Here is a 13,057-nt window from a genome sequence, read left to right as displayed (position 1 = left end):
GTCAATAAGTTTACAGTCAACTTCTCCATTTGCTTCTGAATCTTGATCATGAACTTCAATCAGAGCTATCACTGTTCCAGGTGCAGAATCCTCAGGAATAGGACTAGATAATGATGTGATGGATATCTCAGGAGCATTGTCATTGTCATCTATCACTTCTATTAATACTTTGCAATGGGCAACAAGGCCGCCTCCATCTTTCGCTTTGATAGATAGTTCATAATTCCTTGTTAATTCAAAATCCAGTGGTTTATTTATTTTAATTTCACCATTTATAGGATTAATACTAAAGGTACTTGTTTGGAGGACATTTCCTGATGTTTTGCTGAAGGAATATGTGATCTGTCCATTGATGCCCTCATCTCTGTCAGTTGAATTAATAGTTATGATAGTAGTATCTATTGGAGTATTTTCATTTACACTGACCTTATACAGTTGCTGAGAAAATACTGGAAAATTGTCATTTGCATCAATAACACTGATCCTTAGTAATGCAGTACCAGATCTCACAGGTTTCCCTCCATCTAAGGCTGTCAAAATTAACTCATAAATGTTTTGTGACTCTCGATCCAAAGATTTCTCTAATACAAGTTCGAGGAATGTACTCCCATCTGGGTTGCTGCTTTCAGTCAGTGTAAAATGCTGATTGTCACTGAGCCTGTATGTCTGTACTGAATTCATACCAATATCTGGGTCTTCTGCACTTTGTAATACAAATCTGGTTCCTGTTGATGTAGATTCTAACATTTCTACTGTGAACATCTCATGAAAAAAATTGGGAGAATTATCATTTATATCCTGAATTTCTATTTTGACTCTGAAAACATTTAAAGGGTTTTCAACCACAGCATCAAAGGTTAGGAAGCAGGTAGCTGCTGCCCCACACAGTGTCTCTCTGTCTAGCCTGTCCTTAATGTACAGATTTCCATTATCTACATTTACATAAAAATATTTCTCTGACACACGTGATACAATTCTCAGCTTTCTAGATGAGAGCTGTTTAATATTTAATCCAAGGTCTGCTGCAATATTTGCTATAACAGAGTCTTTTCTCATTTCTTCTACAATAGAATAATGAATCTGACCAGAGACTGAATGACACAGCCATGATAATAAGAAGGGAAATATTACTTGCCATCTGATTCCTTTGTATGTCTGTATAGGAGGTTTCATCTCAGCCATTGTAAGGACCTGAATTCTTCAAGAAATATAATCCTTTGATTGTTTGCATTTGTAATCCAGTGAATTAGAACATATATAAGTATTAATCCAAGTGTCTGTGACAATATCCTGTATTCTGTGTAGAGAGAATCCAGAAAATGGCTGTGTGTCTTCCTGCAGATCTGCAGTGTGTGTGAGTGATGAAAATACCAGTGGATCTCCAGCTCTATATTCTTTTCCTTATTGGTTAAACAGCGGCGCTCAGAGGTATAAGTGAGGAACTGCAATACTGAAAGATTTTCAGTATTCAGTATTATTACTATATAAAGTATGTATGTTATTTTTGTAAATATGCAATTTATTTACAATGCTTCTAAAACATATTTGATACATACATTCAATTACTGCTATAATGTAAATGTTTTGTAACTTTTTAATTATCCTCTGTACTGCACCTATATAGAAATTGGTTTCGAATTTTTTGTGAATATAAATACTGTGGGGTATATTTACTATGCAACATGTTTTTTCAAAGATATAATATTTTTGTCAGTTTTGGCTGATGGATTTAAAGGAGCAAAAAAATAATATAGAAAACCAGATGTGTCTTGCAGTTAATATAATTTATTGTTCCTTCTACTTGCACCAGTCAAAACCCAAATATGCCATAACAGTAAATTTACTATATGTACAAATTACCCCTATATGTCAAATGTACCCCTATTATAACAGTAGGCTTTAGGAGTAAACAGCATATCATTCCCGCATGGTACCCACACTAAGATCATTTATTGTGTAATCTTCTCGATTTAGCAATCTAATACTGCAATGTCAAAGTGGCTTAAATTATTTAGAATAATAAAAATAATCCAGTACACAGTATACAGTATGTAATAGATTTTAGTAAGCCTGTTTTATTGAAGTATTGTATGCATTCAAAGGCAATAACTCAACATTTCAAATCATGGCAAATAAACAAAAAGGACATGTAAAATGCACCAAAATTAGTTTATAATAGAAAATTGTAAACAGACATTATAACAACATGAAAATGTCTGCCAAGAAGTAATACCATAATCACAAAATAAAAAAGTATTCAGCGGAATCAACAGTAATATTATATAAAGGTAGGACAAAGAAAATAGGGAAAGCAAAGACAAACACAATCTCTCTCTCTGTATGCCCCCCAGAGGAACCCCACATCTCCAGTCATCACTGGCAGGGAATTGTGTATCATGTGCAATAAGTACTATAAGCATACTTGCCAACTTTCCCTGTTTGTCAGAGAGACTCCCTGAAATAGCAGCAATCTCCCTGTCTCCCTGAAGAGTCTTAAGGTGCCTACACACTTAGCGATATTTTACACGATTTGCACGATTCCAACGCATCGTGACGACAAATTGTGTAAAATATGCTCAAATCGTGAGTGTCCACTCATGATCACAATGCCGATGTGCGTCCCCGCAGGTCGTACATCGCATCTTCAGATCTGCTGTGCTCTATGGCAGATTTGCCAATCTGGGACACGATGCACTGGAAAAAGTTAAGAATGCACGATAGATCATTTGTCACATTGGACACTTTTTACCCAAAATCATGTGCAGGACTGCCGGGGAGCTGCCGGAGGAGAGTTCAAGGGAAATCGTACACGATGTCGGATCGTGAGCACATCGCCAAGTGTGTAGGCACCTTAAGAATTTCCCTGATTGCACCTTACCCCCATTATGAAGCTGTTATATTAAAAATAAAACAGTTATATACATTCAAATGGGATCATTAGTATTATTTCCCTGCATTGGTTATAAGGCACAGTGATCCCTATGGGTACATGCAAAAAGTATCTGTGTGCTTTCATGAACAATTAGATCTTATTAACTGCTTTGGGGCTTATTTACATTTGGATGCAAGACAATTTATGGCAAGCCCACCAGATGTAGCAGTACACGCCCACTTTACCGCTGCACTCGCAAGTGTTGCTTCTACAATCTCCCTGAAATGCTTTTTCAAAAGTCGGCAAGTATGGCTAGAAGGTGTTATGTAAACACTGATACATTTGGCATCTCTTGTCAATTGATAACACGGATATATAGCTTTCCCATTTATCAAAAAAATGTTTCACCTTAGTTTCTCTATCCAAGATAACCTCCACACAATCCATAAGAAATAAATCAAAAGACTTAAACAAAGATAAAGACGGGGAGATGGTGAAATCAAATCTTGAAGTATTGCCTTGTGAGTGGCTGCCCTGATAGCTAAAAGTATTCGCCCACCCCCCTTGGACAACCTAACTGCAGAAGACAGAAGACCAAATACAGCCCACTCTGCTGTGAAAGGGAGATCATTTATCAGGTGATCTTCTCCATAACATCTAACCTGTAGCCAGAATCCTCTAATTAATGGACAGAGCCAAAAGCAATTATATAAATTAGCATTATTTTCTCCACACCTATCACAATTATTGGAATAAGAACGTCCCATAAGAAAGCTTCTTTGCTGTGAGAGATATGCTCGATAGAAAATGTTTGAAATCATCTCAACATACATAAACCTGTTGTATTTGAGTGTTCCAATATATGTTAAATGTACATTAAGTGAAATCTAAAATAAAATAATGAAAAAATTATGATTCTAGAAGGTACTTAATTGAAAACAGAAATACCCTATGTACATTTCCACCCCCACATTTCATTATTAACTAGCTGTTTTCTGATTTTCTATTTGTTATGTAGATACAACTAGAAGAAGTTTAGTACACACAATGGGCCTGATTGAGAGATGGACAGTATTGCACAGCCGCAAGGAAGGATCTGTGCTATACCGTCCAACAAAATGTAAATGCAACAGGTGTCTGTAGAAAATAGACACCTCCTGCATTGCATTTGCGATCCGTGTGCAGTATCTGTAGATACCCGATTTTTGGTGGGAAAAATCTGAATTTGGCGGGAAAATCCAAATTAATCCGAGCCTGCACATCCCTAGTAGATACCAGTTCCGGTCCCTGCCTCCGCTCCACCCCACCCCCCAAATGCAGCAGCAAGTCAATCATGCTGTGGCTTAGGAAGGGTCTGCGAGCGAGCTTGCAGGAACCATTCTGCACATTTGCAAATTGGGAACTTCATCTGCACAGACCTACAAACATTGGAGATATATGCTGACCATTGGGTTAGCATACATCCCTGAATCAGGCCCAATGTTAGAACATGCTAAAGTGCTCTGATAAAAAGTAATTCTGTAAAATAAAGTATCTGGTTTCACCACAAAGTGAATGAAGCCATTTTGTCTTCTGAAAAATGTATCTCAAGCATCTCGGTAGCGTCCTATACTGTATGTGATTCTCTAAAGAGTAATTGCCATGGTTGGGTACCAGGGCCACCCACCAAAGATTTCTTGGACATCAATACTAGTGAGTATTTCTAAGGGGATGTGGCCATGCCCAAATACTCCTTACATACTGTATCACTGAAGAGAGCATAATTCTCCCTCTTGGGGCTACTGCTGGAAACATGCTTACTCTACTATATTGCAACCTTTGACAGCAATATCATAATGATGTCGATAGACTGATCAATGTTTACTTACATTTTATTTTTAATATATGTATTTTTATTATGCTTGAATTAGCATACTGCATCATTGAAGGGGGCATAACTTCCACTCTAGGGGCCACTGCTGGGAACATGCATACCCTACTATATTGCGACTTTTGACAGTAATATCATAATAATGTAGATAGACTGATCAATGTTTATTTACTTTTTTTATATATGTATTTTTATTATGCTTGAGTTAAGTGAATGAAAAAAAAAATTAAACCCTTTGCCATCAATTACTCAAGAATATATCAGTTGCCAAACCATGTTTCAGTATTTAAATATCAGTTTACATAAACCATTCCTTTGAAGACATTTCTCTATACATGCATCATATAAACATGCATATATTTATTTTACACTGTTCCCAGGTAATTCCTCCTAATTCAATTTTGCAAACTGAGTGACATAATTCCATAAATAAATAATAACGATATCAAAATCCCATTTATCACACACAGTGCAACTTAAAGCAGGAATTACTGGACTCTTAATACTACGAATACAAAATGTGCTAATTTCCACAAGATTATGACCTCAACAGATAATAAATGACTTGAAATGTTTACAGAAATACTAATATATCTACTTATAACATAAAAGCAGACCTACAGCATTAAGGGTTCCTTTAAACTCACCTGTAGGAGACTGCTCGTTGGCAAAGCTTCTTTTAAACTTTCCTTTCCAAGTCCTGAATCATCAGCATCAATGAGATTATCCACAGGGACATTTTGATTTGGTTTCATGTAAGTAAAGTCATTTTCACTGGAGTCCAAAGCCACACACACATTGTACGAGTAGGGAAGAGTCAGTGTCCCATTTGTATATTGAGAGAGGATCCTGGGATCAACTTGAGGATATAAATTTGAACTTAGTGGACCAAAACCTGGGAGTGACTTGGATTTCTTGCATTTTGATATAATGACCAACATAACAGTTACAATAAAGAACAAGGATATTAGTGCTAGGGCGATTACTAAGTACAACTGCAAATTAGATTGTACATCTCGGAGAATTAATTGATTATTTAATTTAGGAATCACCTGTTGGAAGTTATCTGCAATAACAAGACTTAAAGTGACTGTAGCTGAGAGAGAGGGGTCTCCATTGTCCTTCACCATCACCACAACCTTGTGATTCAATATATCCTTCTCTTGAAAGACACGTGATGTCCTGATTTCACCCGTGTGCTGACTGATAATAAAGTGAGACGGTTCTGACACTTGTAAGAAGTGATACGAGAGCCAAGCATTATGTCCAGAATCTGCATCCACTGCAACCACCTTAGTTATTAAAGATCCTTGTTCAGTGCCAAAAGGGACCATCTCAAACACAGCTGGGCCGCCACTGTCTGCTGATGGGTACAAGATCTTTGGTGCATTATCATTTTGATCCACTATGCGGATAATTAATGTTGCATTGCTGCTCAGAGATGGGGATCCATTGTCTCTAGCAGTTACCTGTATTAGAAACTCCTTGTGCTGCTCATAATCAAATGATTTCTGAGCATAGAGAACTCCAGTCTCTATATTGATGGACAAATAAGAGGACACTGGGGGAACTTCTGTATTAGCACTGAATAGTGAATAGATAATTTTAGCATTGTCCCCAGTATCAGGGTCTGAAGCTTGTACATTGTATATTGAGGCTCCTGGTAAGTTGTTCTCTGGCACATAAGCAACATAAGTATCTTTCATAAATATTGGTGGATTGTCATTAACATCTGATATCTCCAATCGGATGGTTCTTCTGCTGGAAAGCGGGGGAGATCCTCTGTCAGTAGCTAATATTGTAATTGTATAGCTAGATATTTTCTCTCTATCCACGTAACCTGTAGTCACAATTCTGTAATAACTGTCAGATGAAAATATCAAATTAAATGATATTTCTTCTAATAGTTTGCAGTCAACATGTCCATTGTTTCCTGAGTCTTTATCATGTACTTCAATCAGAGAAATCATTGTGCCAGGTGCAGAATCCTCAGGAATAGGACTAGATAATGAGGTGATGGATATCTCAGGAGCATTGTCATTCTCATCTATCACTTCTATCAATACCTTACAATGAGCAACAAGGCCACCTCCATCCTTTGCTTGTACAGAGAGCTCATAGTTACTTGTCAGTTCAAAATCTAACTTACTATTTGTTTTAATTTCACCACTTATTGGATGGATACTGAAAGTACCTGTGTGATGGACATTTCCTGATGTTTTGGTAAAGGAATATGTGATCTGTCCATTGACACCATCATCTCTGTCAGTTGAATTTATAATGATGACTGTAGTGTCGATTGGTAAACTTTCATTTAAACTTACTTTAAATACTTCATGAGCAAATATTGGAAAATTATCATTTACATCAGTAACAATGACCTTTATTAATGATGTACCAGATCTCATAGGGTTTCCTCCATCCAAGGCAGTTAAAACTAATTCATGAATGTTTTGTGACTCTCGATCTAAAGGTTTCTCTAATACAAGTTCTGGAGATTTACTCCCATCTGTTCTGGTTTTCTCACTCAGTGTAAAATACTGATTATCACTGAGCCTGTAAGTCTGTACTGTATTACTCCCAATGTCAGGGTCTTCTGCATTTTGCAAAACAAATCTGGTTCCTGGTGAAGTAGATTCTATCATTTCTACAGTGAATGTTTCATGAAAAAATCTTGGGGAATTGTCATTGCTGTCCTGGATTTCTATTTTAATTTTGAAAATATTAAAAGGATTTTCAACCATAGCATCAAAGGTTAGGAAGCAGGCAGCTGCTGCCCCACACAGTGTCTCTCTGTCTATCCTGTCCTTAATGTACAGATTTCCATTATCTACATTTACATAAAAATATTTCTCTGACACACGTGATACAATTCTCAGCTTTCTAGATGAGAGCTGTTTAATATCTAATCCAAGGTCTGCTGCAATATTTGCTATAACAGAGTCTTTTCTCATCTCTTCTACAATAGAATAATGAATCTGACCAGAGACTGAATGACACAGCCATGATAATAAGAAGGGAAATATTACTTGCCATCTGATTCCTTTGTATGTCTGTGTATAAGGTTCCATCTGCGCTGTTTTCAGTATATGAATTCTTCAACAAAAATCAGTCAGTATTTGTAATCCACTGTTGTATAACAGATATAAGTATAAATCCAATTGCTTTTAAAAATGAGTTGAATTTTCAGCAGAGAGGATCTAGAAAATGGCTGTGTGTCTTCCTGCAGATCTGCAGTGTGTGTGAGTGATGAAAATACCAGTGGATCTCCAGCTCTGTATTCTTTTCCTTATTGGTTAAACAGCGGCGCTCTGAGGCGTAAGTGAGGAACTGCAATACTGTAATATTATTTCTAAATATCAAGTATTATTTTCATGTGTTTTTAAGTACTCCATGTATGTTAAGTCTCTTAAATATAAGAACTTAACCAAATTTTAATGCCAACATTTTATATAATATATTTTAGTTACATTTTGGTTTATTTTTTTAGATGTGTATATATATCTTCTAATTTAGAAACTGAAGTGTATATATTAACCTTTCACTATACAAATCACCTATAGGTCTGAAATATGGAGTTTCAATACACCAGGATACTGTGTTCTGTATTCTTTTTTTATCTCTGGTAAATAGCATATCATTATCAAAAAGTAATATAAAATATGAATATTTAGGTACATAAAAGAACTTCTATACATAAAATGTAAAAACAGTATAAAATGGTAGTTAGATGAGGTCTTTAGGATGGAATATAATAAATATACATCCACCTAGATTATTATTATTACCAGTTTTTTATATACTGTAGCGCACATATTCTGCAGCACTTTACAGAAAATATTTGCCTATTCACCTCAGTCCCTGCCACAGAAGAGCTTACAATCTATATTCCTTACCACATGCTCACACACATACACACTAAGTTTAATTTTTGATAGGAGCCAATTAATCTACCAGTATATTTTTGGATTGTGGAAGGAAACCCACGCAAGCCCGGAGAGAATATACAAACTCCACACAGTTAGGGCTGTGGTAAGAATAGACCTCAGTGCTGTGTAACCATTACATCATCTTTACTGCTGAATATAAACTATTTACTTGCCAATTTTTGTTGCTTTATAGTCACTTGTTAAAAGAAAAATAATCTGTAAACTTATACCTTCATATTGTCCTATCACATAGATGGAGGTGGTAAATAAGGGCCAAATTCATTTTCTAGATACCTTTCCCACAGTCCTCTCTCTACACCTGGCATCATCACTGCATCATCTAGCAGACATCCACACTAGCACAAAAAGGCAGTATTGGGGCAAATTTATGATTGGGGACTAAGCATGGATAGTACCGAGTTGATTCTATAAAAATAACAGTTTAAGCTATGTATTTCCATTTTGTCTAATAGATACACAATAGGTAAGTGATGGGCAACAAGTACTCTTGGTGACATATATGGTCATAAAGCTATTCATATTACTTTTCAGACTTGGCGTAATATTTAAAACTGTACAATATTTATTTTTATATAACAGAATAATATTAATTCTAATATAGTAAGAATTTTAAAAAATTAAATTTGTTCTGCAAATATCTAAAATTAGCACTTAGAGTATGCTTGCATTACATTTATAAAAAAGTCTCAAGGTCTCATAAAATAAACCCTTTTACTTCACAACATGTCAACTTAACTGCCCTCAGTTCAGGTCCTCATTTATGTAAATATCCGGTCCATGAGTGCCCAAGAGGAACATTCAGTCTACTAGTTGTATGAAAGTAAAACTATTTATAATACAATTTTCATTTGTTGTACTGTATGTGCCCCTTCATGGACCAAAGAAAGACCTGATTACAGAATTTTCCAATTGTTCCTCAATTTTTCCACTCAGATTTTGAAGATTTTTTTTCTCCTGTTTGACTAATGATAAAAAACGTTTAAATTACAAATATGATGATGATGATTTTGCTGTAACATATCTTAAACAACTTTTAAGATATGTAGCATATAAAAATGTTTTTAACCAAATGTATACTTATTGGACTGACATTATAATAAATGCTTCAATTATCAAAAAATTTAAATTAAATAGTAAAGACAGAATACAATGTACCAACCAGGTAGATTGTACTGAATTAAAAAAATGCCTATTGAATAACATTTTGACATTTATAAGCCACCAAAATGTATTGTTTTCACTATTGGAAGCAACTAAGACAACGAATGTTCAAAACAAAATTAACAAATGAGACAGACTGTATTGTACATTTAATCTTAAATCAAAAGTAAGGTACCATTCCCTCATGCTCAAGTGGGTCAGGTGACCCACTTGATCATGAGGGAATGGCACCTTACTTTTGATGCAGATACTATTGGGCACTGCTAATATGCTGATAAGTATTGGTTCTATCTCACATTATGTGGCTTTGCTGCTATGATGCCTGACTTCCCTCTGTTTGCACTTTATGGAACTATATGTATTGGAGATGTTATATTCATATAAATGTTTTGTTTCTACTTTGTGCTTGCTCTACTTTATATATATATATATATATACACATACATAAACAACAGATGGCGGCACTCCAAGCGTCTTCACAAAGTATATGACAAAAGTATCAAAGGTTTATTTCATGGTTTCGGGCAGGTGCCCTAAACGTTGAAATAAACGTTTGATACTTTTTCATATACTTTGTGAAGATGCTTGGAGTGCCGCCATCTGTTGTTTATGTGCGGAGGGTTGCTGGCCCATAGATGGCACCTGCGCATTTACTATATTACCACCACTGAGTGCCGGGGACATTGCTTTATATATATATATATATATATACAGTATATAAACTAGCTGTTGCAAGTGGTTCCACCCACGATGAAATCGCTTCTGCAAAATTTTTTCCTACATGAGGTGTTGTATTGCTTTGTATATTGGTCCTGTCTTGGGAGTGGCCTCTGTGACCAGCAGCGCTATACAGACTGGTGGCAGTAGCACTTTCACAAACCACTCACACCAATGTCACTGTGTGCCCTGTGCACAAACTGCTATGTCGCCTATCCTATTCAAGTGAACGCGGGCACAAAGCACCTCTCCCCCCACCACTTACTGGCTGTGCACATGTTACCACACCTATCTCTTGCATTGATGATGTCAATATATTTTGTTTTTGTTATTGCTCAGCCTTATCCTAATGTATCGAGATGAAACAAAGTGCAGGTTATTTCTAGGAGTTTCCACTACAAAACAATGCAGTTGTCATGAAAATTGGTTCAGTAGTTTTTGCACCAACTTGGAACAAACAGACACAATGCATAGTTGCCTACCTTCTAAAATTTCTTCCCGGGAGAATCCCGGGTAAGAGAAGCAGGAGGGTGGCAATGGGGGCGGGGCCTGATGATTCGCATCATAGTAGAATCACGTCTTAAGCCCCGCCCCCTACACGGAGACCAGCGATGCCGCGGGAATTCTCATCAATGCGGGAGAAATGCCTACCTATCCGAGGGTGCGGGAGGGTTACCCGAAAAATCAGGAGCCTCCCGTGAAAACCGGGAGGGTAGGCATGTATGCAATCTGCTGATAATACTGTACTATGTAGTTTTGCTGTATACTCCATACCATACTTGCCTACCCTCCCGATTTGGTCGGGAGCCTCCCAAAAGTCGTGTGCCGCTCCCGACCTAACGGGATGGCAGGCAAGTCTCCCGGCTGCCGCCGACCACTCCTGTCCCACCGCAAGTCTCCCGGCAGCGAAGGGGGGCGTTGATGCGATTCGCTTCATTTTGGCACCGCCCCCTGCTTCACACTGCCATTTAATATCGGCAGTGTGTAGCGGGGGCGGGGCTAAAATGATGCGCTCGCGTGGCTTTGCCCCGCCCGCAAAAACTTCTCATCTTGCCGGCCCCACCCCTGTCTGCTGGCCACGCCCCCCCAGTAATGCCGATGTGGCTGCTCCCTCCCGGAAGGGGAAGCCAGATAGTCGGCATGTATGCTCCATACACCATGTATGGCACTGCAGAACCTCATAAAGTGACAATAATGTTATGCACTTGTGGTGCATTATTAATAAACAATAATATTATCACTGTGCATTTATATTTACCATGCAGCTGGTACAGACATAATGCAAAAAATGCATTTGTTTGTGTGTGCCATAACTCTATAAATATGTATTGTAAGGTACAGATGTGACCTGCTGCATACGCAGGAAATTGCACCATGCATTGCGTGAGTGGATAAGCACACTGCGTTCACTCCCACACCTCCATAGGATTGCATGGTGTGATCACAGTGCGTGCCATAGTGTACCGTAGCGTATGCTGCTATGGGTAATCACATGAAGTGATGTGTGCGCACTTTGTAGCGCGATCGGCAAAGATGTAACTGAACACATCTGTAGTACCACGAGTTATAGTCTATGACTATAAATTAGTAACACACATGTAAGATTATATAAAATAAGTGTGTGAATTACTCTATAGAAATATCTTATGAAATAATTATTGCAGTAAATAAAATATTCATACAAAAACATACAAAAATTTGGGGTATTCTTGATTTTGGGCTTTTCTGGCATACTGCTATGAATGCTATGGGTCAATGGTAGGAAACAGGTGACCTGGAAGCCAAATGCAGCCATCCAGCATATGAAATGTGATTATCCGCATTAAAAGGTATTTCTATAGCATGAAACATTCTGAAGAGTCTGGCCTTAAGACGCAATACAATATAAAGACTATAATTACAACAAATCTCCTGACAAATATCAATATGTCTTTTTCACCGGTTTTCCTAAATAGAGTTTATAGCACAATTACATAACAACAATTTGATTATATGCTTCCAAACATTGGGCTCTATGCCTAACCATCTTCCCTGACATATTAATAGTAAATTTACACTCCAGACAGACACAAAGTATAAAACCTGCCCAACATGTTATGGCCAGTGGTAAAGAGTGCCAAAATCTTCTAGTGGTCCAGTCCAAAACTGAACATGCTTTTCAAAACATAAGGGTCTATGTACTAAGCCTTGGAGAGAGATAAAGTGGACAGAGATAAAGTACCAACCAATCAGCTCCTACCTGTCATTTTTCAAACACAGCCCATACAGTGACAGTTAGGAGCTAATTGGTTGATACCTTATCTCCATTCTTTTTCTCTCTCTCCAAGGCTTAGTACATAGACCCCTTACATGCATAGGGCCTGATTTAGAGGTGGACTCAATGCAGATGTTTGTGGAGTTGAGCTATTTTTTTGGTACTGTAAATGCATTTTGTCACAAAGTGCATGTACCAAGGGTACCTATGGCGGTCACAGTGAGCATTTGTAC

The 13,057-nt window shown here is 37.3% G+C and overlaps 1 pseudogene across 1 annotated transcript in view; it reads right to left on the bottom strand.

Moving 5' to 3' along the window:
* LOC148506005 (protocadherin gamma-B1 pseudogene) overlaps positions 1-13,057 on the bottom strand; it is an 89,665-nt pseudogene that overhangs the window by 24,670 nt on the left and 51,938 nt on the right. The gene's annotated exons all lie outside the window — the stretch shown is intronic.

The sequence above is a fragment of the Taudactylus pleione genome, unplaced genomic scaffold (assembly GCF_031769625.1).
Source record: "Taudactylus pleione unplaced genomic scaffold, aTauple2 ptg000431l, whole genome shotgun sequence".
NCBI classification, from domain to species: domain Eukaryota; kingdom Metazoa; phylum Chordata; class Amphibia; order Anura; family Myobatrachidae; genus Taudactylus; species Taudactylus pleione.
The sequence above is the reverse complement of the archived record's forward strand: the minus strand, read 5'-3'. Positions and strand labels throughout refer to the sequence as shown.